The sequence below is a fragment of the Bombina bombina genome, chromosome 11, assembly GCF_027579735.1.
Source record: "Bombina bombina isolate aBomBom1 chromosome 11, aBomBom1.pri, whole genome shotgun sequence".
Classification (NCBI taxonomy): Eukaryota; Metazoa; Chordata; class Amphibia; order Anura; family Bombinatoridae; genus Bombina; species Bombina bombina.
Genome location: NC_069509.1, coordinates 182,236,775 through 182,263,541, shown reverse-complemented (window position 1 = coordinate 182,263,541; position 26,767 = coordinate 182,236,775). Strand labels below are relative to the sequence as shown.

The 26,767-nt window shown below is 37.8% G+C and overlaps 1 protein-coding gene across 1 annotated transcript in view; it reads right to left on the bottom strand.

Annotated features, from left to right (window-relative positions):
• The window catches only part of GRIN2A (glutamate ionotropic receptor NMDA type subunit 2A), a 744,878-nt gene that overhangs the window by 562,002 nt on the left and 156,109 nt on the right, over positions 1 to 26,767 (bottom strand). The gene's annotated exons all lie outside the window — the stretch shown is intronic.

Genomic DNA, 26,767 nt, shown 5'->3' with positions numbered 1-26,767 from the left:
GATGGGGTCTACAGACAAGACAAACTGTACATGACAGACACACATATAGCAGATGATATAGGGTCTACAGACAAGACAAACTGTACATGACAGACACACGTATAGCAGATGATATAGGGTCTACAGACAGGCTGTACATAACAGATACACATATAGCAGATGATATAGGGTCTACAGACAAGACAAACTGCACATGACAGACACACATATAGCAGATGATGTACAGTCTACAGACAGGCTGTACATGACAGACACACATATAGCAGGTGATATAGGGTCTACAGACAAACTGTACATGACAGACACACATATAGCAGATGATATAGGGTCTACAGACAGACTGTACATGACAGACACACATATAGCAGATGATATAGGGTCTACAGACAGAATGTACATGACAGATACACATATAGCAGATGATATAGGGTCTACAGACAGGCTGTACATGACAGACACACATATAGCAGATGATATGGGGTCTACAGACAAACTGTACATGACAGACACACATATAGCCCGTTTGCGTGAGCACAATCATTTAGCGCTCCACTTGTAATCTAGCTCACTCTGTTTTTCTGATATGTAGTTAGAACTATTTTGATTACACGTCAGGATAAAGAACTTCCCTAATTCCAGCTGTCATTAGCAATAATATTTCAAGCTTTTGTGATACACAACTTTAGAGGTTCCTTCTTTATGAGTAACAGCCAGAAATATTATGAAATAGTGATCTGTCACAAAACACTGGGGACAACATTTGTCTCCTTATTCCTGGTTAGCTGTTGCTGTTTCCTCACGTAGCTGGACTTTTCTTATTTACTTGCATTGAAATATTTTTTACAGTTCCCAGACTCATTTTAAGGAAGAATTTAGTAACTGTGAGGTTGTCTGTAGACTTAAAAGTGTAAAATTTCTGATGGCACTACTTTTAAACTTTATTTCTGTAGGGGATACTGCCACTTTAAATAATAATCAGGCCTCTATTATTATATGTTGTGGATATAGGTGCTATGTATCAAGTCAATAACAATATATATATATTTTTTTTCATAGGGGTGCCAATAATTGTGGCACTAATATATTTAACAAAAGTTTGTTTTGGGACAAATCTGTGTAGTGTTTGCAAATCTTTGATATCCATAAGAGCAGAGTAATTATGTGTATTTTTTGAACAAATGATCAAAAGGTTAAACAATAAAGATAATTTTCCACATCATTCTTTGCTTGTATTTACCAAGGGTGCCAATATTAGTGGAGTGCACTGTATGTATATACCTATACCTGTGCATCTGTCACTAATAGTTTGTCTGTAGATCCTATATAATCTGCTATATGTGTGTCTGTCATTTACAGCCTGTCTGTAGATCCTATATAATCTGCTATATGTGTGTCTGTCATGTACAGTTTGTCTGTAGACCCTATATCATCTGCTATATGTGTGTCTGTCATGTACAGTCTGTCTGTAGACCCTATATCATCTGCTATATGTGTGTCTGTCATGTACAGTTTGTCTGTAGACCCTATATCATCTGCTATATGTGTGTCTGTCATGTACATTCTGTCTGTAGACCCTATATCATCTGCTATATGTGTGTCTGTCATGTACTGGCTGATTGGAACAGCCCCCTAATAAAATAACAAAGACTCCCAAAATAAAAAAAAATGTCCTACCCTATTCTAAATTACAAAAGTTCAAAGCTCTTTTACCTTACCAGCCCTTAAAAGGGCCCTTTGCGGGGCATGCCCCAAAGAATTCAGCTCTTTTGCCTGTAAAAAAAAACATACAATACCCCCCCCCCAACATTACAACCCACCACCCACATACCCCTAATCTAACCCAAACCCCCCTTAAATAAAACTAACACTAAGCCCCTGAAGATCTTCCTACCTTGTCTTCACCATGCCAGGTATCACCGATCGTTCCAGGCTCCGAAATCTTCATCCAAGCCCAAGCGGGGGCTAGACATACATCATCCGGCTGAAGTCTTCTATCAAGCGACGGCTGAAGAGGTCAAGAAGAGGCTCCAAAGTCTTCATCCTATCCGGGCAGAAGAGTAGATCCGGACCGGCAACCATCTTCTTCCAAGCGGCATATTCTATCTTCATCCGATGACGACCGGCTCCATCTTGAAGACGTCCACCGCGGATCCATCCTCTTCTTCCGATGACTTCCCGACGAATGACGGTTCCTTTAAGGGACGTCATCCAAGATGGCGTCCCTCAAATTCCGATTGGCTGATAGGATTCTATCAGCCAGTCGGAGTTAAGGTAGGAAAATTCTGATTGGCTGATGGAATCAGCCAATCGGAATCAAGTTCAATCCGATTGGCTGATCCAATCAGCCAATCAGATTGAGCTTGCATTCTATTGGCTGTTCCAATCAGCCAATAGAATGCGAGCTCAATCTGATTGGCTGATCGGATCAGCCAATCGGATTGAACTTGATTCTGATTGGCTGATTCTATCAGCCAATCAGAATTTTCCTACCTTAATTCCGATTGGCTGATAGAATCCTATCAGCCAATCGGAATTCGAGGGACGCCATCTTGGATGACGTCCCTTAAAGGAAACGTCATTCGTCGGGAAGTCGTCGGAAGAACAGGATGGATCCGCGGTGGAGGTCTTCAAGATGGAGCCGGACGTCATCGGATGAAGATAGAAGATGCCGCTTGGAAGAAGATGGTTGCCGGTCCGGATCTACTCTTCTGCCCGGATAGGATGAAGACTTTTGAGACTCTTCTGGACCTCTTCAGCCGTCGCTTGATAGAAGACTTCAGCTGGATGATGGATGTCTAGCCCCCGCTTGGGCTTGGATGAAGATTTCGGAGCCTGGAACGATCGGTGATACCTGGCATGGTGAAGACAAGGTAGGAAGATCTTCAGGGGCTTAGTGTTAGTTTTATTTAAGGGGGGTTTGGGTTAGATTAGGGGTATGTGGGTGGTGGGTTGTAATGTTGGGGGGGGGGTATTGTATGTTTTTTTTTACAGGCAAAAGAGCTGAATTCTTTGGGGCATGCCCCGCAAAGGGCCCTTTTAAGGGCTGGTAAGGTAAAAGAGCTTTGAACTTTTGTAATTTAGAATAGGGTAGGACATTTTTTTTTATTTTGGGAGTCTTTGTTATTTTATTAGGGGGCTTAGAGTAGGTGTAATTAGTTTAAAATTGTTGTAATTTTTTTCTAATGTTTGTAAATATTTTTTTATTTTTTGTACTAGTAATAGTTAGTTTATTTCATTGTATTTATTTGTAGGTATTGTATTTAATTAATTTATTGATAGTGTAGTGTTAGGTTTAATTGTAGATAATTGAAGGTTTTGTATTTAATTAATTTAATGATAGTGTAGTGTTAGGTTTAATTGTAACTTAGGTTAGGATTTATTTTACAGGTAATTTTGTAATTATTTTAACTATTTTAGCTATTAAATAGTTATTAACTATTTAATAGCTATTGTACCTGTTTAAAATAATTACAAAGTTGCCAGTAAAATAAATATTAATCCTAAAATAGGTACAATATAATTATAATTTATATTGTAGCTATATTAGGATTTATTTTACAGGTAAGTATTTAGCTTTAAATAGGAATAATTTATATAATAAGAGTTAATTTATTTCGTTAGATTTAAATTATATTTAACTTAGGGGGGTGTTAGTGTTAGGGTTAGACTTAGCTTTAGGGGTTAATCCATTTATTAGAGTAGCGGTGAGCTCCGTTCAGCAGATTAGGGGTTAATACTTGAAGTTAGCTGTCGGCGATGTTAGGGAGGGCAGATTAGGGGTTAATACTATTTATTATAGGGTTATTGAGGCGGGAGTGAGGCGGATTAGGGGTTAATACATTTATTATAGTAGCGGTGAGCTCCGGTCGGCAGATTAGGGGTTAATTATTGTAGGTAGCTGGCGGCGACGTTGTGGGGGGCAGATTAGGGGTTAATAAATATAATATAAGGTTCGGCGGTGTTAGGGGCAGCAGATTAGGGGTACATAGGGATAACGTAAGTGGCGGCGGTGTACGGAGCGGCAGATTAGGGGTTAAAAGATTTAAATATAGTGGCGGTGATGTGGGGGGACCTCGGTTTAGGGGTGCATAGGTAGTTTATGGGTGTTAGTGTACTTTAGAGCACAGTAGTTAAGAGCTTTGTCAACCGGCGTTAGCCCAGAAAGCTCTTAACTACTGACTTTTTTCTGCGGCTGGAGTTTTGTCGTCAGATTTCTAACGCTCACTTCAGCCACGACTCTAAATACCAGCAATAGAAAGATCCCATTGAAAAGATAGGATACGCAATTGACATAAGGGGATCTGCGGTATGGAAAAGTCGCGGCTGGAAAGTGAGCGTTAGACCCTTTAATGACTGGCTCCAAATACCAGAGGGCGGTAAAAACCAGCGTTAGGAGCCTCTAACGCTGGTTTTGATGGCTACCGCCCAACTCTAAATCTAGCCGTCTGGGTTTTAAATTATGGATTTAAATTTGAATTGTCCCTTTGACTTCCTGTCGGTATTGGGTTATGCTCACTTACTGTCCCCCTGTTAATGAGCTGTATCTGAGCACAATTTGTGAATCACAAGGGATGTAGAATACTATTTTACTCTTCTGCTTGGTGTCATCTGTTCTTAGGTTATCTCAGCTTCCAGTTGTGTCACATGACCCTGCTCACTGCAGCCTCCTTCTGATTAATCTATATATCCTTCACTTGCTAGGAGGCATCAAGAGTGGTGCCTCCTATTGGTCCCAATTGTTGCTGCTAATATATTGACAGAACACAGGTGGCGCTGCAGCACAGCTTTTCCTTTGACCCATGTACTGCAATGGAGAGAAGCGTTCCTGTACCTGCCTCTCCATAGCATTACATGGGGAGAGAATGGTGAGAGAAAAAAAAAATGTTGGACTTTTTTTGTTTTGTTTTTTGTTTGTTTTAATTAAGCTTTGGCCACCTATGGCAGGGTAGGCACTGCCTCCCCTGCCTCCTATGAGTGCACGTTCCTGATATATATAATAGATTGATAGATGATAGATATATGATACATTGATAGAGATATAGATGATAGATAGATAGATAGATAGATAGATAGATGATAGATAGATAGATAGACATTCCCTGGTAATTTCCCGGCTTGACTACTGTAACAACCACCTACTAACTGACCCTCTTCTCTCTCGCCTCACCCCCTTCAATCCATCCTAAATGCCTCTGCTAGGCCAATCCACCTCTCCCGACGCTCTGTATCTGTTGCACTTCTCTGTGAGTCCCTTCACTGGCTCCCCATTCCCAGCAGAATTAAATTCAAAATTCTCACTCAGACCTACAAAGCCCTTACCAACGCAGCCCCCCCACACCTGTCCTCACTCATCAACAAATATACTCCAGCCTGCCCCCTAAGATCCATCAACGATCTACTCCTTGCCTCTTCTACCATCTCCTCCTCCCATGCTAGACTACAGGACTTCTCTCGTGTCGCACCAACCCTGTGGAACGCACTTCCTCAAGCTGTCAGACTTTCCCCCAACCTCTCCTTCTTTAAACACTCCCTAAAGACCTTCTTGTTCAGAGAAGCCTATCACCAAATCAGTAACTAATGAATTCCACTTGCCAATAGTTGCCCTCATCTAACTCCACACTAACATCATTCCCACCTTTGCAGTCCCCACCTCCTATTTCTCACCCTCCTACCCATTTAGATTGTAAGTTCCCACAGGAACAGGGCTCCCAATTCCCCCTGTATTTGTTTCTTAAATTTTGTCTGGTGTCTCATATTGTACTGTCCTTTTATCTTTGTTACCCATGGACAGCGCTGCAGAATCTGTTGGTGCTTTATAAATAAAGAATAATAATAATAATAGATAGATAGATAGATAGATAGATGATAGATAGATAGATAGATAGATAGATGGATAAGGCTGAGGACGGTGGGGCATGTGCACCCTCTGAGTCTTGTCACTCCATGGGATTCCACTGATTGAGTCTGTCTCATAACATGAATATGTGACTCATTCATCAAAAGACAGCTTTAGCTGGCATCATACTGGGAACACAGTACATGAATTAACTCTTTAAACTAGGGGAATCAGAAGATGCTACATCCTGCACCAATCAAATGCAAACCTTTGCCTAATAGTGGCCCACATATTTGTCAATACCAGTTGATCTTCATGTAATAACATCTCTTACATACTCTATTAGTTCAAGCCTTGATATTTACAACACATTTATGGATTAAAAATGCTACTGAGAATCACAGCAGAATTGTACTAATGCCAGTTATATTGGAAAGAGTTTAAATATTACAAAGCCTTTAAAATCTTGGCAGAATACAAGCGTTGTCGAAGAAGCAGCAGGGGGGAGATCAAGCAGGCGGATTAAGGCAAGATATTCCGAAAAAAGATTACATTGCATTTCTCAAAATTCCTTTTAAATAGTTTCTCTTGTTTTGACATATATGTTCTGTAACGTTTTCACAAGTCCTCAGAATGTTCCCTCTGGTATTTGTACAAATTGCGAAGCCTCCGATAACATTTTCTAGTTCCCTGTTTATGTTCTATTTCAACTGCATTCTTTTCAGCTGCCAGTTTTGTATTTTTTGCCAACTTGAAAATGAAACCACTAATTTACTTGCAATAGAAGGGGGAAATTACTTCTTATGTAGGTTCTACAGACCTTGCATTTATTGTTAGGATGATATGTTTTAATTGTGTATCATAAACCTACAATGTATCCTTCAAAAATAACTTTCTTTCCTGTACCAGATTACATTTTATTCTATTATGTTATCACCCTTAATAAATCTACATCATGAAATGCGTTGGAACAAAGTCTTATGGAAAACTGGATGGACAATGTTGGATGGGGACTCATAGATAAACATATGGAGAACTGGATAGACAATGTTGGGGGGGGGGGGGCTCATAGATAAACATAAAACTATACAACTTTAATATAATTGCTTGTGACTCCTATGTAGAATAATATAGCATAAGACCAAACCATGAGTAAGTGTTCAGGGAAATAAATATATATATATATATATATATATATATATATATATATATATATATATATATATATATATATATATATATATATATCTTTAGCCCATTACCAAGTTATGCTCTATACTGTATTGTTATGGTAACATACCTACTAATATTTAATTCCTTTCAACCTGTGACCTGGTATAAAAAAAAAAAATTTGGTGTAAGGACAACTGGTTTAGGTGTGAAGTATAGGTTGTCCATTTCTGAATCAAGTAACCTGGACCAAGGTCTAGATAGTCTAGGCAGGAGATTGGGTGTAGGTGAACAGAGGTAGGTCTCTGGAAGATACCAGGGCATAAATGAGAATTATACAGAGGAATGAAGGACAGTGTGAAAAAGCTCCCATTCTTGGAAGATTGTGCAAATTACAATACAATTGGTAGCCATGTTTTAATCTTGATTTCTTGTAATCAATTTTTTTCTAAATTTGAAATAAAAAACTACAATTAAAAGTATTATTCAGAGACCAATGATAGACTCAGATTTATTTCTAGCTTTAGCAGGAACATCAAGTGCATGATGGCAGAGTATAATGTATACTGGGATTTTTTTAGACCTTGTATTATAATGTAGGAGTCTCTGAATTACATAAAGAACACTATTTAGCAACATGTCTCAAGTTAAAATTTGTGTTTTTAAAAAAATGTTAAGGGCCTCGCTGACGAGACATCTTAGAATATCTCGCCTGAGCGGCAATGATTTGAAGACCAGGCCCTGAAAGAGAAATTGCTTCTTCTAGAGATAATTTTGCTAACAAAGCATTGCAAAAATAATTCTCATTGTGGTGGAAAAGCATTGATGTACTTTTAAAATTTTATTATAATGTCCCTTTGAGAGAGAGAGAAATCTACCAAATTTCTATGTCAATTGCACCAGTGACATTTTGGGTGTTGAATTATTAGCACACAGTAGCACCCACGATACCTCCGCAGAAGTGGGAACAAAATAATACACTCTTCAGTTTTTATTCTGTGCTAGAAAACTGCCAAAGTACTGCAGTTTTAAACAAACTGCAATGCTTTAGCTATTAAAAATGAAGCCCTTGAATTCTATTTTTTATTTGAAATTATTAAACCATTTTAAAAGGTTAATAAAAAGCTATGTAGTTTGTAAATTATTTTACAAGTCGAATAAAATGAATGGAACCCAGTAAACTCAAAACACTTCAGATCAAAGACAAATTACGGCTTCAGATATCGTTTTGCAGAACAGTGCGTGAAAATAATATAAGGAATAATCACTCTCAGCACCATAATTTATAGCAATTTATAAATGCCTCAAATTCTAAATTATGGATGTTAAATGTAAAGGATATATCACTAATTCTTCCAACTGCTGTAAGTTATAAATGATCAAATACTTTGTTCTATAAGTTGCATTATATTACAACTGCTAACTTGCATTAAAGGTAAATTAAAGGGACAATCTACATCAAAATTGTTATTGTTTAAAAAGATAGATAACGCCTTTACTACCCATTCCCCAGCTTTGCACAACCAACATTGTTATATTAATATACTTTATAATATGTAAGCCTCTAAATTTCTACCTGTTTCTAAGCCACTACAGACAGCCTCTTATCACATGCTTTTGTATTTGCTTTTCCCATCAGGAGACTGCTAGTTCATGTGGGCCATATAGATTACATTGTGCTCATGCTTGTGAAGTTGTGCACAACACTGCACTAATTGGCTTAAATGCAAGTCAATAGATAATAAATTAAAAGTCATGTGATCAGGGGGCTGTCAGAAGAGGCTTAGGGGCCCATTTATCAAAGGGCTTGCGGACCTGATCCGACACTGCGGATCAGGTCCGCAAGACCTCGCTAAATGCGGAGAGCAATACGCTCTCCACATTTAACATTGCACCAGCAGCTCACAAGAGCTGCTGGTGCAACGCCGCCCCCTGCTGACTCGCGGCCAATCGGCCGCCAGCAGGGAGCTGTCAATCAACCCGATCGTATTCGATCGGGTTGATTTCCGGTGATTCCTGTCCGCCTGCTCAGAGCAGGCGGACAGGGTTATGGAGCAGCGGTCTTTAGACCGCTGCTTCATAACTTGTGTTTCTGGCGAGTCTGAAGACTCGCCAGAAACACGGCCCTTCAAGCTCCGTACGGAGCTTGATAAATGGGCCTGTTAGATACAAGGTAATCACAAGGTAAAAACTATATTAATATAACTGTGTTGGTTATGCAATACTGGGTAATAAAGGGATGATCTATCTTTTAAAACAATAAAATAAAAATTCTAGTGTAGACTGTCCCTTTAATGTTATTTTTTTTATTTTTATATATATATATATATAGAGAGAGAGAGAGAGAGAGAGAGAGGAGGGGGGAAGAGAGAGAAAGAGAGGGAGAGAGAGAGAAAAGAGAGAGAGATGGTGAAAGAGAGAGAGAGACAGAACGAGAGAGAGAGAGAAAGAGAGAGAAATATTTTAAATGCACAACAGTTTTGAAAAACTAATGTTTCTGTACTGAATAAAACTACTTTTTCACATGTGCAGGTGTGTCACTGTTCACCAATAGGGACTTTAGAAGTTGTTAATATTAACCAGTGAATAATGGTGGCGAGTTGCACACAAAATTTCCTTTCAGTTACATTATCATTATAAACAGCTCAAATTGTAAAAGAAAAGTATTTTATTGTGTTTAATTTATACCCATGAATGTTTTGGAGTTCATATTCCTTTTGAAAATGATAGTACCTATATTGGCCCCCATGTGACTAAGGGGTAAATTTACTAAAGTGCCAAAGATGGGGCATCAAGCTCCGTATGGTGCATGATAAATTGACCTATAAGTGTAGGTGATAAAGTTCCTATCTGGGGGGGGGGGGTTGGGATAGCATCTACCACCTGCATTTAACATTGTATAAGCAAGTGCTTGTATGCCCCTCCCCCTGCTCTAACCTAACCAATGGCATGAAAGAAGAGCTTGTAAACTCATTTGTCCGGGATAATCTAATTGTACCACAAGGTTAGCAACGGAAGGACTCAGAAGCTGTAGCTAGATAAATAGAGCCCATAATCTGTCCCAATTCAGTTACTTATAGACAGTATAGTGAGGTTTGACCTCTAGACTGTCAGTCAAATTGGGGTTTTAGTTTTTGGGGAGGAACTTTAGGTGCTAGGAAGAACCTTGTACGCTACTGGCAGGATACACAGGATGGGGGCTTTAAGTGCTGGGTGGTTACTCTGGGTGGGAATTGTAGGGGGTCACTTGGAAGGGCAGTAGGTGCTTAATCTGTCGTCAAGCATATTAATCTGTGTACTTTGAACAGCTAAGTGTAGGAAGATGTGTTAGGATAGAATTTTCCAATATTAGTTTTTCCATCCTGAATTTCAGTCCAACAGACTTGTGTCTTGAGCTCTGTATGTATAAAATGTTACAAACTGTTGCAGACACCTCTGTCCTATAGTGCTCAAGACACATGCTTGATTCTGAACCTACCTCAGTATGCTCTCATGAAAATTTCAATAAAATGAGAAAGAGGAAAGTTTGATAAAAGAAGCAAATTGAAAACACTTTGTGCAATTGTCTGATTCATGGGAGTTTCATTTTGACTTCAAAATCCCTTTACGCTTCAAAGGCATTATAGGTATTTTACAGTTTAATATCCCTTTAAATCCCAGGCTGGTATAAGGCAGTGCCAGTCCTCTCCAGCTAGTGAACTTATAAGCTAAATGGTGTGGCATAATTCAAGCTAGCTCCATCATGTAGTTTATAGCAAGAATAACCTTTCATATAGTAGAAGCACATAATTCCCAATTACCCTTAATGTATTTTCTTTAGTCATAAACAAAACTACCAAACAAGAGACTCAGCACTTAAATGTGTTTATAGAAAAAGTTTCAGACGACCGGAAAGGTCACCTTTGTTCACTGTTTAATTTTATTTATTTGTTTTTGCATTTTAACACCTTATGAAAATGTAACTAGACCAGAAATCAGCAGATGATCAAATCTCAGTGTGAATTGTTCAGCTCTGGTGAACCCAGTTCCACAATATAAACACCTAAATTGCTATTGTAGCCTCTGGGGTCCGTAGCGACATGACTGTGGTGTTGAGGTATGGGGCACACCAGATGCTTGGGGTAACGAAGGTGTCTCTTCCAGATTTATAGCTCAATTTATCAGCAAACAGAACACAAAGGGCCACACTAGGGGACAATATAAAGTGTGAAAAGTAAGTTTAACCACAGAACTTTTATATCCTGTTTCATAGGTATCATTTTCCCATGCACCAATATCTCTAAATGAACGTAAGAGCAGAAATGTTGTCGCTCATGACAAAAGTTCTGCAAGAATGTCATCAGCCATTTATACTGGATGAAAGGGGACATTGGTAGTAAAGGTAATGGTTTGTGTTAGAGTTAGCGTCAGGAACAGATCAGAGCAAGAGTTATAAGTTGGTTTCAAGTGACATAAAGCATTTGAAGATTGTGACATAAAAATGTAATTATGTGTAGTAAAAAAAACTTTGTAATATGTTTTCATAACTTATTTTGCACAATTTTCTTTGAATTTATCTTTGAAAATTGTGAGGTTTCCAGTTCTGAGAACCGGAAGTACAAATGGCAGTGTTCACAAGACTGAATCTGCTACACACATGAACCCTAATTAACTGGCCTCAACAGATGGGATGAGATGAGATCTGGCAAAAAATACAAGTTTTGGTAAGAAAATGACACTGGATAGTATGGTCACTGAAAGGAAGGTGTTAATATTCACACTATTCTGGTATGTTAATGCATTGTTTTTCAACCAGTGTGCCGTGAGAGATCCTCAGGTGTGCCGCGGCAGACTGACAACAGTGCAGGGGTGTCCCTCTTTCAAATTTTGAAATATTGGGAGGTATGTGACAGGCTCATCAGGCATCATTTACAACCAGGACATTGTCATTCTTCATTCACAGATATATGTCATGTGTACTTTGTAGGAGGCATGGCATGACAGCACAGTACAGTGTGTATATATATATATATATATATATATATATATACTGTATATATATCCTGTGATTTTGTAAAATTTTGGGATGGTGGTGTGCCACAGGATTTTTAATGTAAAAAAGTGTGCCACAGCAAAAAAAAAAGGTTGCAAATCACTGTGTTAATGTATTGTAAGACTATAGAATTGTCTTGCAATATGAAAATGCATGTCACTTTAAAGGTTAGGGCTAAGGTCATCTTTGGCATTGTCTGACACATGTTACACAGTGATTGTCTGATCAGTGCAGAAGTTAACTGATATATTTGCCCAATTTGCCACAATATAAGATAAGATAAACATACTCAAAAACAATTTCAAATAGTGTGTCCTAGACTGCAAAATAAGGCAAATTTTGCGATCGAAATGCCAGTTTTAATTTTATATGCAGATCTTTTGCAATGTGTTAATTTTTTTATATACACTTTGCATATATTATTTTTTTTAAAATACTTTAAATATATGAAACCAATTTTTAGCATTCAAAAACAATTTTCAAAGTGAAATTACAGAAAAATTGGCAAATAATCAATGAGAGCATACACCAAAGTTCTTGTGATATCTGCATGTACATAACGGTCTGGTAATTACGGATATATAATAGGCAGCACATACATGTAAAAAAAGAAAAACCTCTGTTATTCATTTTACCTACTGGACTGCATTCAATTGTTTACAAACAGTACCATTACCTTTATTTTGCAATTTAAAAGAACTGCTTTTGTCTGATGAGACCACCACATATACTGAAAATGTGTTTACTGTAGTATCTACATGAGGGATTGGACAACTTAGCCCTTCAGATGTTTCAGAACTACATTTCCCATGACACTCAACTGGACTTCAGAGTGCCTAAGCATCATGGGAAATGTAGTTCTGACACATGCCAAGGATCCCCATCCCTAATCTACATAGAAAGGCTATGCAAACAGGAGGTACCAGCACATCCCAGTTAGGGTGTGAGAAAGAAAGAACCCAAACTATATGAAGGGATGTTCCTGGAGCAGCTTTGAATACAATCAACTCAGACAACTGCTTGTCTAAATACATTGCACCTTTAACTGAGATCTGTGGTTTGAAACAATTTTCGGCGACATAAGTAAGAAATTTAAGTAACATTTATTTTATTTTTTTACCATTGCAACAGTGTATGGGGATATTTTGCATCTAAATGAGCTGCCTACTATTTAGTAAAATTATATGTTATCCCTCAGAACATGCAGTCAGCAATAATCTATTACAATATGACAATTGTGTACAGCTGTGTGCAGCCAGTAAGTACCTATCTAATGGCTGGAGCTATTTGTGCTGCAGCAAAACACAAAATAATTAGACTTTAGACCATTCATTTTTATGCAAAATTTAAACATCTGTAATGTACTTGGTAATTCTGGGTAATTATTTGAGGAGTTCATTGCCCCAAAAAGTTCTATATCTGAAGATGTCAATTATCAGACAGAACTTGCAAACAAAAGAGAAATTCAGTTTTAGAAAATGGAAAATTCTTTTTTTTTTCTAATCCCAGTATGACGAATACATTAAACAGGGTCTTGCTGAGTGAAACAGCATTTTCTTTACTCAACAGTGAGACTGCTCAACCATTCTGTGCTACTGCAAATGAGAAAAAAACAAGTTTGTATAATGCAGATTATTCACAAAATCTCTTTTCATAAAGTCAGCTCCTTCTGCAGCACAAGAAATGTATGAATATATTTCCTCCCTCCTGCTTCGGTCCTATAGAATCGGGTTTTTATGGCAACTGCTGGATCTGACGCATATTGTATTTTTACAATTTGACCAGAAGCTTTTAAAAAGAAAACCTTGGAGCAGAAATGATTGCCAGCACATGCTGTATGTCAGTACAAATGTTCATACGTCCCCCAAAATAACCTATTTGTAGCCAATTTCTGTGATTTATAGATATAGGAAATAATAATAAAATCTGAGGGTAATTTTAGTTCACAATAATCATTACATAGGAATTTACTTTTCTTCCAGTGCTTTAAATCTATTTATTGCTCATTCGACCACAAGTAACTGCAATACCCTCGAAAAAGCCAATTTTCAACCAAATGTTCTGTTCATTTACCAGGAAACTAAACTGTTTGTTTTTAGTAAAAATTGTACTTTGTCTCACACTAACTAAATAAGCCTAAAAGCAAAATGCTGCAGTGCTAAACATTTTGCAGCATTTTGGGAAAAACAAAACACTAAGGGGCATATTTACCAAAGTGCGAGCGGGCATGATACGCTGTCGGCATTTATCATTGCACGCGTAGTTCACCAGAACTGCTGGTGCAATGCCGCTCCCTGCAGATTTGCGGCCAATCGGCCACTAGCAGGGGGTGTCAATCGACCGGATCGTATTTGATCGGGTTGATTTCTGTCCGCTGTCTCAGAGCAGGCGGACAAGTTATGGAGCGGTCTTTAGAAACAAGGGGCATCATTCGGCCCCTAAGTTATAACATTTTCTTTTTCTCTCCTCTAGGGAGTGTGGGAAATGTGCAATTTTTATACAAAAATAGCATACAAAATATCCCCTTAAAGGGACATGAAACCTAAAATTTTTCTTTGGTAATTCAGATAGGGCAATGTAATCTGAAATAGCTTTCTGCTTTACATCTATTATCAAATTGTCTTTGTTTTCTTGGTATCTTTGTTGAAAAGTAGTATGTAAGTTTAGGAGCATAGACGTGTCTAGAGTACAATATGGCAGCAGTTTTGCAAGAATGTTATCTATATGCAAGAACAGTAGATGGCAGCACTTTTACCGGCCAGATAGTGCTCTAGACACCTACCTCGGTATCTCTTTTAAAAAAAAAATACAATGGGCACGAAATACTTTTGATTAAAGAAGTAAATTAAAAAAAATTAAAATGGAAGTGCAACACTTTATGGGGTAGATTTACCAAGCAGTGGATGCTGCTTTCTACCCCTGTACTTTCCGGCTTGCTGGAAATGTAAGTTAAGAAGCAGCGGTCTTAAGAACGCTGCTCCTTAACTCATCTGCCAGCTCTGAGGTGGCGGACAGCCATCAGCCAGATCGGATGTGATTGGATGATTGACACCACCTGCTAGCGGCCGATTGGCTGCGAAAGTGCAGGGAGCATTGCATAACCATTTCACTAGAAATGCTTGTGCAATGATAAATGCCGACAGCGTATGCTACAGAGGATCATGTCCGCCCGCACATTGATAAATCTACCCCTATCCCTCTGTTTAAAAGGACATATATTGTTGGCACAAAAAAGGAGTGATCTGGAATTTAGAAATGTTTATTCATGAGCAATACACAACTCTTTCCTTTCTCAGTTTATCATTTAGCATTGTGAAAGCCAATCACGTTCTATACAGTAGTAGAGAGTGAATTGATGACAACGTTGATAAAGAAAAAAATGTAAATATGTAAAAGGGAAACACAAACTATGGGCCAGATTACAAGTGGAACGGTATTTTGTGCTCCAGCTTGCACGCTAACTCCGCTAGAAGTAAGCTTTTTGCCTAGAAGTTAAAATATCAAGCATGCGTAAACGTATTCCCCCGTAGGAGTCAATGGAGCAAAAAAAAGTGGGAAAAAACCCTAACACTCTACTCGGTGCAAACACGATCACATATTCTCAAGTGCACTAACTCGACATGAAAATATTAATATTTTACATTTAAATGTTCTATTTATTCATAAGTACATATTTCTTCATATATCGGAGGGTATTTTGGTACAATATATATCTATAACTATATACCCGTATTTTTCGCTCCATAAGACGCACCTGACCATAAGACACACCTGACCATAAGACGCACCTGACCATAAGACGCACCTGACCATGAGACGCACCTGACCATTAGACGCACCTGACCATAAGACGCACCTGACCATAAGACGCACCTGACCATAAGACGCACCTGACCATAAGACGCACCTAGTTTTTAGAGGAGGAAAACAAGAAAAAAAATATTCTGAATCAAATGGTGTAGTAAACTATTTAATCCTGTCTATGGTGTGTAGCTGCCTAGCAGTAATTCGGCTCTTTACTACTTTGTGAAGTTTGAAGACTACAACCTGTTCCTGTTTAAAAACCTCTCAACTAACAAGCCGTGGGAAGTTATTTGTGCTCTGTGTCATAACTTCCAGCGTGTTACCTGCTGAATTTTCAGCCTGTATACCGGATCTCCATCCCAGCTTACGGATTTATGTTCAGCTATAAACAACATCAATAATCTAGAACTGAATCATCTATCCGGCTTCTTTGCAGTTTGCCGTGTTTAACGGTGTGGTATTAACTTACTGATTAACGGGGTTCCGAAGCCAAAGACGGACGACTCCGCCCACCATTCACGTCATCCCTGACGTAGAGGATCACTGTATCCTAGCATCCCTGGCTGTCATGCCCAGCTTGCTACGTCAGCAGTAACTCTCCTCAACTGCTTAACTACGCTCCACGGACCTCATAAGGCCAGCTTACTACATCTGCTCTAACAGATCTCATCTGGGCATCTATGCTCCACAGAGCTGTCAGGAGAACCATGCCCTCCACATTCGTCACGACAGCCACACCTCCTCCAGACAGTCACAGCTCCTAGTATAGACGGAGACCATGCCGGAACAGCAGCACTTAGCTGGTTACCAAAACCAAGTGATTCACTTTCCATCCTGATTGTTATCTCTTAAACATATAAAGACTTGTGCTTATTATTCTACTATTCTGATCCACTGTAAGGACTTATTTAGCTACCTGCTTACATTCAGTGGCATCATTCAAAACATCCTGTGATAAGCCTAAAAATGCAAGGACAGGGCCTGCATTCGCTCAATAAGATGCACAGACATTTCTCCTTTCTTTTGAGAGGGAAAAAAGTGCGTCTTATGGAGCGAAAAATACGGTATATACATTATTATATATAGGTATAAATATATACAAATTTATATATAGGAATATCTATTTATAAATACATAAAACATATTCTGCTATGTGCAGAACATTGGAATGTGAAAAATTTACAGTAAATACAAAGTATAACACTTTATTAAATATGAATATTGCATGAATATGATTTCTCATATTTTTATCTACTTAAAGGGCCATAATACCCAAATGTTGAAACACTTGAAAGTGATGCAGCATAGCTGTAAAAAGCTGACTCGAAAATATCACCTGTACATCTCTATGTAAAAAAGAAAGATATTTTACCTCAAAAGTTCCTCAGTAGCCACATCCCATTGTAAAGGACTTCTAAGCAGCAAATCAGTATGTCTGTCCTGGGACAGTTGAAAGGATGAGCCTTGTGCACTCTCATATTATTTCCCTATTCAGATTAGGCAAGTTTACAATGTAATCTCATGAGAGTTAAGTCAAATCTCATGAGATCACAGTAAGAGTTCATGACCTCAGCACTGCTGATGCGGATTGGCTGCTGTTCATTTCTTAATTTTTTATTTTTTTTTACCTGCAGCTGGGAGCAGGTGAAGTATAACTTTTTACACAGAACTTACTCTGTTTGCTGAGGAAATTGTGAGGTAAAATATCTTCCTTTTTTACATAGAGATGCTCAGGTGATATTTTCCTGTCAGCTTTTTACAGTTATACTGCATCAGTTTCAAGTGATTTAGCTTGTGAGTATTATGTCCCTTTAAAGGGACACTAACGTCATGTTAAACTGTCATGATTCAGACAGAGTAGCAATTATAAACAACTTTCCAATTTACTTTCATTAACAAAATGAGCACAGACTTTTTATATTTACACGTTCAGAGTCACCAGCTCCTACTGAGCATGATTCAGATAGAGCAGCAATTTTAAGCAACTTACTAATTTACTCCTAGTATCAACTGTTCTTTGTTCTCTTTCTATCTTTATTTAAAAAGCAGGAATGTGATGCATAGGAGACGGCCCATTTTTGGTTGAGAACCTGGGTTATGCTTGCTTATTGGTGGGTAAATGTAAGCCTCCAATAAGCAAGCGCTATCCATGGTGCTGAGCCTAAAATGGTCTGGCTGCTAAGATTTACATTCATGACTTTCAAATAAAGATAGCAAGAGAATGAAGAAAAAATGATATTAGCAGGCCTATTTGTCACTAGTGAGCTGCTGGTGCAACGCCTCCCCCAGCAGGGGGTGTCAATCAACCCTATCGTACTCGATCAGATTGAATTGTGGCGAACTCTGTCCGCCTCATCAGAGCAGGCTGACAGTGTTATGGAGCAGCGGTCTTTAGTCTGAAGACTCGCCAGAAACACGGGCCCTCAAGCTCCATTCGGAGCGTGATAAATGAGTCTCTAGGAGTAAATTAGAAAGTTTCTTACAATTGCATGCTCTATCTGAATCATGAAAGAAAAAATGTGGGTTCAGTGTCCCTTTAACTTAGTTCTAAGTTACTCTGCTTTTTACTCGGTGCTCTGACATTTTATTATATGAGGAAAAAAAGTTGCACCTTCAAGTTGCAGAGGCAGAGAAATGGCTCAGTACTAAATAAATAAAAGGATCATACAAATGAACAGAAGTAAATTACCACACAAACGTGTTTAATGCCTCATTAATGACCATTTCATTCTCCAGTAGACAGGACACTTGCTATATTTGATAGATTTTCTCGAGGGTACAGTGAGTGATGGGACAATGTTTACATTTAGGGACACTGTTCTTGACTTTAAAAAAAAATATATACAAATTTCCTGTTACCATATAAAATAGGAGCATTTAAACATGTGAAATAAAGTTCTTTAAATTTATATGTCAACTATTAAAGCAATATATGTTGTGTACTTCCTGCTAATGGTCATTGGCTGATAGGCACTTCCTGCTAATTTTTATTGGCTAGTAGACACTTCCTGTTAATGCTCATTGGTTGATATGTAATTAGCTAGTATCTATAAATTAATTATTATTAATAGGAAGTGCACAGCTGATAATGACATATTAATTTAAATGTAACTAACTGTTACATAATAATTGTTTCTGGCTAAAATGCCGGCTCATAGGCGTTGCTGCACGAAAACATAGACAAATTCCACAGACACCTCAACATCTTTATTAAAATCTTTTGCACGGTAACGAGGATTAACATTGCAAAATACTGGAAGGTGGGATCCCCCCAATGGTCAGAGATATACAACAAAATACACTACACCTACACTATGTACGAATCTGCAGCTGACGTCATAAACAATAGAGCTTCATTTAACAAGATATGGTACTACTGGATTAGCAAATCAACATCTCCTAGAGGAACACACAATGTACTCCGCATTAGATAAGACACCGTGGTCCCTGGTAAGGAGACCATGAGATATTTACACATAGATGGACATCACTGAGTTACGGGATAATACTTCCACCCCCCCCCCCATTCTTCCCAAATATTCGATAAGATGTCATATGCTTGAAGGAAGCTTATTTAAAGGGACACTCAATCAAAATTAAACTTTCATTATTCAGATAGGGCATGCCATTTTAAACAACTTTCCAATTTACTTCCATTAACTAAATGTGCACAGTCTTTTTATATTTAAACTTTTTGAGTCACCAGCTCCTACTGAGCATGTGCAAGAATAAGTGTATATTCATTTGTGAATGGCTGATGGCTGTCACATGGTACGTGTATGCATTTGTGATTGGCAGATGACTGTCACATGGTACAGGGGGAGTGGAAAAAGACATAACTTTTAAAATTGTCAGAAAAAAAATATACTACTCATTTGAAGTTCAGACTAAGGGCTATTGCATTGCCGTGTTATCTTGCATTTGTTGATTATGCAAATCTACTGTGTTGACTGGTCCTTTAATTGTTTGTTTGTTTGTTCCCATGTTTAATTATTTATTCGTTTACTTATATGTTCACAAGTTAACTAAATTGTAATACCTTTTAAAAGAAAACAACAAAGAACTTTGAAGGACACGCAGGACTTTGATTCTCACCCTCAAACTTAGACACCCCACATACAAGAGAGAGTCCCACAAGGACATGGAGGTGGATGAGGATAATGAGAAGACAGGCGGATTAATACTTAAAAGAATATGCTTTGTTGTCTTTCACAAAATTATTGTTTATACTCTATCAGGGAATGTTGAGGTTCATTCTATAATGTATGTGAACTGTAAACTGTTAATAAAAATTATTTAAACATAAAATGGCGGCTCATTTAAAGTGACTGTAAAGTAAAAATGAAACTTTCATGATTCAAATAGCACATGTAATTCTAAACAAATTTCAAAGTTACCCCTATCCTCAAATTTGCTTCACTTTCTTGGTATCTTTTGTTGAATGACCAAAGTATATATGCTCAGGAGCGACAATGCACTGCTGGGACCTAACAGCAAATATCAGTTGAGCCAAAGGCAAGAGACATATATGTGGAGCCACAAATCCATAGCTCTTTTTCAGTAGTGCACTGCTGCTCCAAAACCTATCTAGGTTTACTCTTAAACAGAAGTTACCAAGAGAACAAACCAAATTTGATAATAGTATTATATTGGAAAGTTTAAATTTAATAAATAATTTAATTTTAATATTGTCCTGTTAATGCTGATCTTTCACACAGATGATGGAGAATTTTGGAGTATAGTATCCCTTTAATGAAACACTTTGTAAATGGGGACGTATTGCTTTATATTTTTGCATGCGGTCACAAGGCTTCAGTGATTCAAAACGCATTGAAACCATTAGCGCAAACAATGTGGAATGGATTTAATGTAATTAATGATACATGAACTACATACAACTTACTACAACTTAATATCTATCCTTTCTTTGGTTAATTGGCCAAGTTAGGGACATATAGAGCATTCCAGGTTTGATGGCTGGAAAGACACTGATGCAAACTATTTATACATTTTATTATTGATTCTGTGGTTTGTAGCAGCCTATACAACAGGATACCTCATTACCAGAAAGCTATGATTTTATGTATCAACCTTATGTATGCTATCAGCAGGTACAATCCAATGCATCTAGTGTGCTGCAAGTCATTATATCCAATAGCTTGTCCACTGTCTACAAATCTCGCAGTGAGGGTCATTTCCATTAAACAATGTCCCATAAATAAAGACATTTTAACAGAGTGCACCTCATGTCTCAGACAGCCATCTTTGTCTGCTTTTACTGGTGCTCACTGGATTCTTCTGTATTAAAAAATAAACATCCTAGTTTATGTCATGCTTGATCAAATCTATCCCACGATTAAAAATTAACTCCTAGATCTCATATATTCTCTCTAGTGTTTCTTTAAACCTGGAGTTGATACATTTAGTGAACTATAACTCACATAATCAATAATGGTTACAGATTGCTTTAAAGGGACATAAAATATAAAAAAGAAATGCTCTAATGTATTACAGAATTCCATAATTGGATCAGTCCTTGTATTTAACTATTTGCTTAACTCTGTGATGGACTAAACAAAATCCAGCAAGGTGTAAATATAAATGTATATGCTTATATATATATATATGTGTGTGTGTCAATATGTGTCTATACACATATTAACACATAAATATAAAGGTGTAAATATAAATGTATATGCTTATATATATATATGTGTGTGTGTCAATATGTGTCTATACACATATTAACACATAAATATAAAGGTGTATAAGCATATACATATATATTTACAGGGAACACAATGTAAAGGCACTCTGGTTAATTTTCTGAGTGCTAATTGCAAGATCACGGTAACAATAACCAGCCACTTGTAATGGTTGGTTATTTATTGTGTGCCCGCAAACGGATGAATTTGCCCATTTGCAGAAACAAGATAAATTAGCACTCCACATGTAATCTAGCCATATTTGTTTAAACCAATTCCTTTATTTTAATGTGTAACCAACAATTGCACCTAATTAAAGTTATACTCATGTAAGATTCCAGGTGAGAATACAGCTTTTGGAGAAGTTAACACATTGGAAAATAAGGCAATTGGTTTAAAAAACAAAATACAGTAACAAAATAGAATCTATTATTTTTACACTACATAAATGATAAAAAACAAAATACTGCAAAGTTTCTTTACAACCAGTAATCAAACAGAGCTATTTTTTCCCTTTAATATTACTACAATCCAGATAATGTATTCCTATTATATTTATAATCGTTAAAACATTACCTTTCCTTTTTTATCTAATAGACAACAATTTCCCTTGTTATAAGGAAAGGTTGTGCGCCTTATTAGATCTCCTACTTATATTGCAATTGCCCCCCCCCCCCCCAAATGGGACTTCTTCAGAAATCTGTGACTCCTGTCACACACAATGATGCGCTTGTAGGTTATTCAAGGTCTGAAATCTCTTGTGAACCACATTGCTTCCCCTGCACCAATCTGTCTCCTTCACAGAGGTCTCAGGTAATTCAGGAGGTGATTCAATCAATCATTACTGAACCCAGAGTAAAAATGATGTCGTGTTTTACTACAGAGAAAAAAAAATTCCAAACTCTTTCCTTCCAGAGTGATTTGATCCATAATTCTGTGATTTACTTTATCTAAATCCTACACTATTCTACTAATGACTTTTTTCTATATTTTGTTTTAACCCTTGCATGTCAGCGAGTTAAACCCTCCGTGGCAGTCAAGGATTAAACAGTGAATTTCCATAGACACTTCTGCACATCTCAGTGTTTTGTCTTCTTGAGACAGAATAACAGTTTATGGCATCTGCTGCCAGCTTTCTGTGACCTCACTAAGGTCACCTTATTCCTGGTACTTCATTGAATTTTTTTCAGTACAGTAATTCCTTGGGCTTCAATTGTTCTGCAGTTCAATTCCGCAAAACATTCAGACAACAGCATAGGAATAAAAAGAAAGTGTTTTCTCGAATTGTAAAAAACACTGAATGGCAGGGATCTGATCTAATAAATCACACCCGTAAATGCTGCGGCAAACCTCAGGGGTACTATCACATAAAAATAATCAATAGGTAAAAAATGACTAATGATGGTGATGAAGTAAACTGTCTTTTAAAGTTAATACTGCAGCTCAAAAAAATCACCAGTGGATCACTGGATGCCCCTGAATATTTTAGCAGCTGCCTTAAAACGTAGGAAATACCCTGAAATTTAACTTAAATACTAAGGCCTAGATTTGGAGTTCGGCGGTAGCCGTGAAAACCAGCGTTAGAGGCTCCTAACGCTGGTTTTAGGCTACCGCCGGTATTTGGAGTCGTGTAGGTAAGGGTCTAACGCTCACTTTCCAACCGCGACTTTTCCATACCGCAGATCCCCCTACGCCATTTGCGTATCCTATCTTTTCAATGGGATCTTCCTAACGCCGGTATTTAGAGTCGTTTCTGAAGTGAGCGTTAGAGCTCTAACGACAAAACTCCAGCCGCAGGAAAAAAGCAGGAGTTAAGAGCTTTCTGGGCTAACGCCAGTTTCTAAAGCTCTTAACTACTGTACTCTAAAGTACACTAACACCCATAAACTACCTATGTACCCCTAAACCGAGGTCCCCCCACATCGCCGCCACTCTCTTAAATTTTTTTAACCCCTAATCTGCCGACCGCCACCTACGTTATCCTTATGTACCCCTAATCTGCTGCCCCTAACACCGCCGACCCCTATATTATATTTATTAACCCCTAATCTGCCCCCCTCAACGTCGCCGACACCTGCCTACACTTATTAACCCCTAATCTGCCGACCGGACCTCACCGCTACTATAATAAAGTTATTAACCCCTAATCTGCCTCACTAACCCTATCATAAATAGTATTAACCCCTAATCTGCCCTCCCTAACATCACCGACACCTAACTTCAATTATTAACCCCTAATCTGACGACCGAATCTCGCCGCTATTCTAATAAATGTATTAACCCATAAAGCTAAGTCTAACCCTAACACTAACACCCCCCTAAATTAAATATAATTTAAATCTAACGAAATTAATTAACTCTTATTAAATAAATTATTCCTATTTAATGTTAAATACTTACCTGTAAAATAAATCCTAATATAGCTACAATATAAATTATAATTACATTGTAGCTGTTTTAGGATTAATATTTATTTTACAGGCAACTTGGTAATTATTTTAACCAGGTACAATAGCTATTAAATAGTTAAAAACTATTTAATAGTTACCTAGTTAAAATAATTACAAAATTACCTGTAAAATAAATCCTAACCTAAGTTATAATTAAACCTAACACTACACTATCAATAAATTAATTAAATAAAATACCTACAATTACCTACAATTAACCTAACACTACACTATCAATAAATAAATTAAATACAATTGCTACAAATAACTACAATTACATAAACTAACTAAAGTACAAAAAATAAAAAAGAACTAAGTTACAAAAAATAAAAAAATATTTACAAACATAAGAAAAATATTACAACAATTTTAAACTAATTACACCTACTCTAAGCCCCCTAATAAAATAACAAAGAACCCCAAAATAAAAAAATGCCCTACCCTATTCTAAATTAATAGAGTTAAAAGCTCTTTTACCTTACCAGCCCTGAACAGGGCCCTTTGCGGGGCATGCCCCAAGAAAATCAGCTCTTTTGCCTGTAAAAAAAACCATACAATACCCCCCCCCAACATTACAACCCACCACCCACATACCCCTAATCTAACCCAAACCCCCCTTAAATAAACCTAACACTAAGCCCCTGAAGATCTTCCTACCTTGTCTTCACCATCCAGGTATCACCGATCCGTCCTGGCATCCGGTGCTGAAGAGGTCCAGAAGAGGCTCCAAAGTCTTCCTCCTATCCGGCAAGAAGAGGACATCCGGACCGGCAAACATCTTCTCCAAGCGGCATCTTCGATCTTCTTCCATCCGGTGCGGAGCGGGTCCATCTTGAATCAGCCGACGCGGATCCATCCTCTTCTTCCGGCGTCTCCCGACGAATGACGGTTCCTTTAAGGGACGTCATCCAAGATGGCGTCCCTCGAATTCCGATTGGCTGATAGGATTCTATCAGCCAATCGGAATTAAGGTAGGAATATTCTGATTGGCTGATGGAATCAGCCAATCAGAATCAAGTTCAATCCTATTGGCTGATCCAATCAGCCAATCAGATTGAGCTTGCATTCTATTGGCTGTTCCGATCAGCCAATAGAATGCAAGCTCAATCTGATTGGCTGATTGGATCAGCCAATAGGATTGAACTTGATTCTGATTGGCTGATTCCATCAGCCAATCAGAATATTCCTACCTTAATTCCGATTGGCTGATAGAATCCTATCAGCCAATCGGAATTCGAGGGACGCCATCTTGGATGACGTCCCTTAAAGGAACCGTCATTCGTCAGGAGACGCCGGAAGAAGAGGATGGATCCGCGTCGGCTGATTCAAGATGGACCCGCTCCGCACCGGATGGAAGAAGATCGAAGATGCCGCTTGGAGAAGATGTTTGCCGGTCCGGATGTCCTCTTCTTGCCGGATAGGAGGAAGACTTTGGAGCCTCTTCTGGACCTCTTCAGCACCGGATGCCAGGACGGATCGGTGATACCTGGATGGTGAAGACAAGGTAGGAAGATCTTCAGGGGCTTAGTGTTAGGTTTATTTAAGGGGGGTTTGGGTTAGATTAGGGGTATGTGGGTGGTGGGTTGTAATGTTGGGGGGGGTATTGTATGTTTTTTTTTACAGGCAAAAGAGCTGATTTTCTTGGGGCATGCCCCGCAAAGGGCCCTGTTCAGGGCTGGTAAGGTAAAAGAGCTTTTAACTCTATTAATTTAGAATAGGGTAGGGCATTTTTTTATTTTGGGGGTCTTTGTTATTTTATTAGGGGGCTTAGAGTAGGTGTAATTAGTTTAAAATTGTTGTAATATTTTTCTTATGTTTGTAAATATTTTTTTATTTTTTGTAACTTAGTTCTTTTTTATTTTTTGTACTTTAGTTAGTTTATGTAATTGTAGTTATTTGTAGCAATTGTATTTAATTTATTTATTGATAGTGTAGTGTTAGGTTAATTGTAGGTAATTGTAGGTATTTTATATAATTAATTTATTGATAGTGTAGTGTTAGGTTTAATTATAACTTAGGTTAGGATTTATTTTACAGGTAATTTTGTAATTATTTTAACTAGGTAACTATTAAATAGTTCTTAACTATTTAATAGCTATTGTACCTGGTTAAAATAATTACCAAGTTGCCTGTAAAATAAATATTAATCCTAAAATAGCTACAATATAATTATAATTTATATTGTAGCTATATTAGGATGTATTTTACAGGTAAGTATTTAGCTTTAAATAGGAATCATTTATTTAATAAGAGTTAATTAATTTAGTTAGATTTAAATTATATTTAATTTAGGGGGGTGTTAGTATTAGGGTTAGACTTAGCTTTAGGGGTTAATCCATTTATTATAGTAGCGATGAGCTCCGGTCGTCAGATTAGGGGTTAATAATTGAAGTTAGGTGTCGGCGATGTTAGGGAGGGCAGATTAGGGGTTAATACTATTTATGATAGGGTTAGTGAGGCGGATTAGGGGTTAATAACTTTATTATAGTAGCGCTCAGGTCCGGTCGGCAGATTAGGGGTTAATAAGTGTAGGCAGGTGTCGGCGACGTTGTGGGGGGCAGGTTAGGGGTTAATAAATATAATATAGGGGTCGGCGGTGTTAGGGGCAGCAGATTAGGGGTACATAGGGATAATGTAAGTTGCGGCGGTTTACGGAGCGGAAGATTAGGGGTTAATAATATAATGCAGGGGTCAGCGATAGCGGGGGCGGCAGATTAGGGGTTAATAAGTGTAAGGGTAGGGGTGTTTAGACTCGGGGTACATGTTAGAG